Below are 8,130 nucleotides of genomic sequence, written 5' to 3'. Positions count from 1 at the left end.
AACCGACTATTAATCGACTAAAATCACCGACCGTTAACCAACCACAACCACCCCGCAGCAAACAATTGGGATGAAATTTAAAATATTTAAGTGTTTATACATCAACCTATAACTACTGCGGTTTTGCCTTGTTTTTGGTGTTGCGTGTTCCGACACTTACGTATTTTTTGGCCTTCGGCGGGTTAAAGATTCTTAGTGTTCTATGGACATTTACATGTTCAAGAATATGTCATAAGTTTGCCTCACAAGTCGACGATAACTTTATGAGGGATTACTGTTAGGAATTATGGACCCAAACAAGACCGGTGATTTAAACCAATCACCAAACCCACAACGACAAACAAAATAGCTAAAACAAGAACGATAAATATAAACGACACAGGGATTTAACGTGGTTATATCCCAACTCCAAAACGTGGAGAAGGGTTTAATCCACGGGCGCAAACCAGAGATTTTTACTATAATTTTCGTGCACACATATTAAGGTTACAATAGGATGCTTAAATAGGCAAAACTTAACAAGGAAACACCTTGGAGAACAAGAAAAACGTAAATAAGGAAACTGCCCGTCAGACAAGTCGCGCCGCGCCCAGGAGGGGCCGCGCCGCGCCTCCACGGCTAAATCCAAGACAGAAACTTTCCTTCAAAGTGATCCCCATTCACATCCTTGTTTAACTCGCTTCGCACTCCAACAGTCTCCCACTCGAAGAGACGTTAAACAACACCCAATCTTCATCAACCCAACAACTATGTTAAACAAACCCACGATAACTCCAGATTAGCTGATTACCAACTCCTTTTGATACCGCCGGATGAGAAACCCGAATCACGCCATACTTCACCCGTTAAACTGCGAGCAAGTGAAGTCTTTCGACACCAAACATACCGTTAAGCGATAATCCAATCTCTTAGTTACTAGTTTGAGTCATCTCGATTTCTATCGCCACCATCTTCTAACACGAAGATCATCCTCTTACACTAGAAGACCAATTGAAGTGAGCGAGACTTCAATCATAGGATTCTTTCATGAGATAATGCCGCCTCACCAATCGATCTAGACACGTCCAATCCCGAACACACATGTCAACGACCATCCTCATACAAAATTTCCATCTATCTATTATTTCCTTCACCAACAAAAAGGAACTCCAACAGACGCCTTTGTAAACTAATCTTCAAGATACCCTAATGCGAACGCCATCACCACCTTGAAGTCTACCATCTTTTTTAACTTTCCGCTTTCTTGTTGGTACACTAACCTCCTCATAGCATTATGAATTTCACAAACCCCATCTTCTCATCCTAAGCATGCTCCCACTGCACGAGTAAGAATTAATTCGCAGCTTCGAGAAGAAACTTTGTTCGTATCTCCGGTTAGTCACAAATTACTTTGTCATCGGAGAGTAACAAGTATTCGAAGCCCTAGTGTTACCGGAATTAACACACTAAACTTGAGATCTTTGGAGAAACAATTTGCTCAACCATTTCCACATCCTACTAGTTTTCTAACTCACACTAGCTCGTTAACTTCCGTCGGTACCCAAACTCTCACCGAGTTTTCGACACCCTCAACGATCCTAGAAAGCTCAAGTTCCGCGACTTACAAGATTATCCGCCCCTATCCATCACCTAAATATTTCTATTGATCACCCTCGAAGAAAACCGCTCCTTTTGTTGAAACATCAACCAAACCCGAGCAGCTGTAGAACGCGTTCTATCCGACACCCTTCGACAATCAATTATCTTAGTGACAAGGAACTCTAACCCGCCTGCATACTCCATAAACCCTGGAATATTGACCAAAAACCATTGGTCATCCCTTTTTCAAACCGCAAGCACCAAATTTCCCCGATACTCCCACTATCGACTTTCAACTCGATGCATCTTATTCGTTATTCAACCGCTTAACCTGAGAGAAGAACATCCTCCTGAGCTTCCATAACAAACCCATATCTTTGAAAACATAGCTCGCATCGCTCGTAGTTACAGAGACAAAACCATCTCGCACTCGCGTCATCAAACTCGAAAAACTTCATCCTGAAAACTACCCAGATTCAAAACATCATATCTCCAGATCCAACGGTTAGATCAGCCTCAAATTTTTACACGTGTAGATCAATAAGTCTACTACCCACACACAAAAAATCAAGTCGATTCAACGGTTAACGAATCTGCTACGAATTTTCTACTACAACAGCTCCTGGAACTCCGAATTTGATAGTTCAACCATTCTTTTGCACGGGATCGCGAAGAACGAGAAATCAGATCTGATACCCGGATCTCCCAAAAAAATCTCTCCGCAACGAACCCATCGACCCGACCTTGACTCCGTAACCCTTCGCGAAAAAAAAACCACCATCATGATGCAATCAGCGTCCCGATTACAAAATAACTTCCAAGAACCGTCACCCAAATCTTGTGTGATCAACTCTCCCAGATACATAGACATATCCATGAGTTCATCGCGACCAACTAAGTCACCCGGTCTCGATACATGTTACAAAAAAAATTCCTAGCTCATCGTTTAATCTAACCTTGATGAAAAAATCGAATCATCAACCATATCAAAGAAACTTGCTTTCAATTTGCCATCGCTCCCAAAGTCGAAACCTTGAGCTCTTGATACCACTTGTTAGGAATTATGGACCCAAACAAGACCAGTGATTTAAACCAATCACCAAACCCACAACGACAAATGAAATAGCTAAAACAAGAACGATAAATATAAACGACACAGGGATTTAACGTGGTTATATCCTAACTCTAAAACGCAGAGAAGGGTTTAATCCACGGGAGCAAACCAGAGATTTTTACTATAATTTTCGTGCACACATGTTAAGGTTACAATAGGATGCTTAAATAGGCAAAACTCAACAAGGAAACACCTTGGAGAACAAGAAAAACGTAAATAAGGAAACTGCCCGTCAGACAAGCCGCGCTGCGCCCAGGAAGGGCCGCGCCGTGCCTCCACGGCTAAATCCAAAACAGAAACTTTCCTTCAACTTGATCCCCGTTCACATCCTTGTTTAACTCGCTTCGCACTCCAACAATTACTCGGGTTAGGCTGTACGAAGTTATGAACCACGTTTTGCATCATTTGTCTGTGTATATTGTATGTTGGAGTATGTTTAGAGCTTGTGCAATGCTTGTTAAGCTCGGATTCATTATACATTTTAAATTATAGGATCTAATCAGTCATGCGTGTAGCAGTGTAGGGTGTGATTTAATTCTTAACTTAACTATATGGGATCTATTCATATTTAGGGTGTGTTTGGATGAAACTAGCTGGAGCTGGAGCTTATAGCTTGAGCTGGAGCTTATGGACTAGGGGTGTGTTTGGGTGACGAGCTTGTTGGAGCTTATGGGAGCTTATAAGAGCTTAAGCTTATGATTTTAATAAGCTCCAAGTCATAAGCTTCGTTTGGTAGATCAAAAAAGTAGAGCTTATGAAAATCATAAGCTCTGGAAAAATAAGCTACTTCTAGTAGCTTATGAAAAAAAGTAAAGCTTATGAATTGGAAAATAAGCTCCAGCTAGTTTACCAAACACTTATGAAAAATAATAAGCTCCAGCTACCAATTTTAAGGATAAGCTCCAGCTTCCATAAGCTCCAGCTTCCATAAGCTCCAGCTCCAACTACAGCTACAAGCTTCAGCTAGTTTCATCCAAACACACCCTAGAGCTGGAGCTGGAGCTTATTTTTGAAGCCGATAGCTGGAGCTTATTATTTTCTATAAGTGTTTGGTAAACTAGCTGGAGCTTATTTTTCAATTCATAAGCTCTACTTTTTTTCATAAGCTATTAGAAGTAGCTTATTTTTCTAGAGCTTATGATTTTCATAAGTTCAACTTCTTATGTCTACCAAACAAAACTTATTACTTGGAGCTTATTAAAATCATAAGCTCAAGATCTTATAAGCTCCCATAAGCTCATGCGCTAAACACATCCTTAAATTATGTTTTGCCAAAATATATACATGAAAAAATAAAATGCTTATGTTGACAAGTGATAGTTCCCCCTAATTGGGTCCGAAAAAGAAAACGTCAAGAATGAAGTTAATGGGCCTCGCTAAATATACACAGCCCTCATTTATATCTGTATTAGTTTTGGACCGTAAAGCATTGGGCTTTATCAGTGACTCTTCAACTATTATCATTTTATGGCCCGATGACATCTGGTGGCGTTCAGTGCCTCAGTTTGGGACATGCGTCATCAATATCAAATATCAAATTCTATTGAAAATAAACGTAATTCATTTATTTTGTGATAAATTAATTAATTAACTTCTGTATCTTAGGTTTCAAAAATTCGTATAGCACACTAAAAGTAATTACCAACTTGTGTAAGTAAAATAACTAAAGATAATATAGGGTAACATTGTTTTGGTAGTTCGAAATCATCACTAAACCATGTTCCCATGTTCATTTACTGTTTGAAAGAGCCGACATTTGTACTTTGAATCACGTCAAAGTTTCGAGTCAAATTACTGTCATGTTAAATATTTTATTCTACGTGTTACCTTATTAAACCGACGCGAAAAAGTGAATATTCAAATAAGAAGTAGTTGATAAAAATTATAGAATAAGGGTTGAGGTGGGTTCAATTCACAATTTCACATAGGATAAAGAGAAAAACAGAGCAAAGTCATATGATTTGGAGTTAAAAATTTACAAAGCACATGTGGTGGAGAGTAAGGCCAAATTTTAAAATGTTCAATTTGTATGGTCATTTTTCAAAAAGTGAAAAGTTTGTTTTTCAAATAAATGAAAAGATGAGGGGTGCAGAGTGCACTTTTTAAAAAATGTTTTCAGAGAGAGATCTCCCCTCGTGCGGCTCACACGCTGACCATCCTGTTTGTTCTTTTCCCTTTTTAATTCCATTCCTCGTGCGCTCTCCTGTCATGGTCTTCTTTGATCTTTGACCAACACCACCTATTTTCACTTTAAGTCCTTTAACTTTTTTTATTTCTATCAAGTACTCTATTATTTTTAAAAAACCAACACTACATGCAAACTATTAGTAGTAAAAATAAAAATGAATGTTTTTTTTTTTTTTTTTTTTTTTGGGTGACGGTGGAACCCCAACTACGAAGCAGGCACATTGGCCCCAACGCAGCGGGTAAACCCCCGGGTAAACCGCAAGCCGACCCTCACGGTTACCAGGTAAAGCATCCTCAAGTGAGCTTCCTTTTTGAACGAGATGGCAGTGCCAAGAATCGAACCCGGGTGGCTCCCTTCACTGGAAGTGTCGGTGGCCATCCAGGCTATGCCTGGATGGTTAAAATGAATGGTTTTGATGAATACAAATTTTATAAACCAAAATTCAGAATTGTTTAATTTGTTTGCCAATTGCCACCCACAAACTTAAAATTGGACACAAAAAACAAGTTGAAGAACATGGAATGGGAGGAATATTTGGTCAATTCAAGAAATATGGTTTTAATTATAAGAGGGACAAATTGGATATATGAATGAATGAGTCAGATCATTGGATCCCTTTCACGTGACTTTTCATTACTTAATCACGTGCCTTTTGGCTCACCAAAATCTTTTTCCTCCATATAAGTTGTTGTAGGTCACTTAAAATACCGACTACGATTAATGAGAAATAGAAAAATATAATCAATCATCTTAGCGTGTTAAAAAAGAATGGTAACTTGTTTGTTTCTATATAACTTTACTTGCTTCTTTGACGTTAATGATTAAAATAATTTATATATAGTGAGAAAGATTTATAGCCTTATAGGGCTAGCTTGATTCTTGGAACCCCAAGAATGATATATTAATTAAATTAAACATATAGAAGTAGATCGAGCAAGTATAATAAGAAAGTGTTCCATAAAAGAAGCGAGATTAGGCCAATGTTAATTGGGTTGATGATCTAACTAACTAGTGCCTATTGATGAGTTGTTGCTGCCTCTCTAAAGTCATAAAAAAATAATTATATTAATTAAGCACGATTCTTCATTAAGGAGTTGTTGTTAGTGTTGTTGCCATGTTTGTTTCCATCCAAACAGGATTTCCTCATGCATGTCGTTCTTCTATCAGAATGAATTAGGGTATGTAATCTTGACAATTTTTAAAATCAATATAATTCGAAAATTGTTCCTATTCATGAAAATTTTAAAATGTAACGATAAAACCGTTTTTGGTTTATTGGACAAATTATAAGCTAGATTACCATTAAATTCTTATATGTGGATTCTATGCATGACCTACGTTTTTTTTTTTGTAAGCGAGGAAACCATCCTATGAACGAGCACATTAATTCCCCCATAGAAGGTAATACCTCGGGTAATCAAGCTTCCCGAGGGCGAGACCTGATACCGGGTGAATTGCGCATTATGCGCACCCTCTGGTCACATATACTCTCTTTGCTCTAAAAATATAGTATCTGGTACCAGTAGGATTTTATTTTTCATTTAAGATATGTATGATACATGTCAATTTTGTTCTTACATTTAAGGTAAATTTAGCTATATTTATTTAAAATATGAGTGATTGAGACTAGTAAATATATAAGGGTAAATTATAAAGTTTAATAATTTAATAATATATAATAGTTATTTTTTTTATTTTTTTTGTAAGCGAGGAAACTCTCCTTTGAACGAGCATATTAGCTCTCCCATAGAAGGTAAACCTCGGATAATCAAGCCCTTCGAACGCGAGACCTGGTACCGGGTGAATTGCGCATTATGCACACCCTCTAGTCACACTCCCTTTTTGAACAATTTGGCATAGCCAAGAATTTAACCCGAATGGTGTGCTTATAATAGTTATTTTTTATAACTGGACAATTATTTTATAATACATCATATATATATATATATATATATATATATATATATATATATATATATATATATATATATATATATATATATATATATATATATATATATATATATATATATATATTATGTATTAGGGTAGTCACTTATTTTAAAATGAGTGATGATATGTACACAACCTATTTTTATTATGTACACAATCATCATGCTTTACAGTGTTGTACAGTGCAATACTGTAAAACATTCTGGTTGTGTACATAACAAATTAAGGTTGTGTACATATCACTCCCCTTTTAAAATACAGGTAGTAATTTTTATCTAGATTAATTACCATTATAATATAATATAACTAGCTTAACTATTATGTCACAATATCGAAGATCTCAGATTTAACTATATATGTATATATGCATATATCTTGGCCGGATCATGGAAAGAGCTACCATGGAAGCAGTAATGAAATATATAATCCGATGAGACCACGTATATAAGCAATAAAAATACTCCCCTCCTTGATCTAAACAAAAGACCTTACATCTTTACCTGTAAAAACAACTATATATGCACGGTATAAATAAATAAATGTAGGTTAATTAACAATTCCTTTTTAATATCTGATTTCATCTAATCTATATAATAATAATCTAACCACTTAAATTGCTAACTATAATAATCTTATATATGAATGATTAGGTTGAAGGTTAATGTGGCTAGAGAGCGAACAAATAATTCTTACAAAATGTTAATTACCGGTCGGTAAAGCTAATTATCTAATGTTTCAATGAATTGTTATTATCATATGTTAGCTAGCGTTTTTGATCATTGTTCGACCCTTTATTATTCTGCAATCTGGGAGATCTGGATCTGAACAACCATCTTCATCTTCTTAACAACCATCTTCATCGTTATTCGATCTGGATCTTAGCAACCATCTTCATTTTCTTCAAGATCGACATCTGGATCCGAACAACCACCATCGCACCATCTCTTCACTACAATCTGTTTTCCAAACTGGATCTGGTACTCATTTTATGATGTAAAACGGCTCTCTCCCATGACGCTCTCTCCTTCATGTCTGTTCATCTTCTTCTTGGTTAGAAACCCTAATCTAAACATTCTGCTTTCGATTTTTTGATTCTAATTTCTGTTTTTGTTTTCTTCTTCTACGTGCTATTCTATTTGAAATACTCTTTTATCATGTCAAACATACCGACATCCCCTTTTACACCAAAAGCATCGAACAACCAATCCCAGTCGAAACAATCTTTCTTTGCTGATAACAAGCATATCCGATATCAGCCTATCAATCAGGGTATTTGGGTTAAAATTGATCATAATAA

This window comes from Rutidosis leptorrhynchoides, chromosome 10 (genome assembly GCF_046630445.1).
Source record: "Rutidosis leptorrhynchoides isolate AG116_Rl617_1_P2 chromosome 10, CSIRO_AGI_Rlap_v1, whole genome shotgun sequence".
In the NCBI taxonomy this organism is placed as follows: domain Eukaryota; kingdom Viridiplantae; phylum Streptophyta; class Magnoliopsida; order Asterales; family Asteraceae; genus Rutidosis; species Rutidosis leptorrhynchoides.
Note: the sequence above shows the minus strand (reverse complement) of the source record.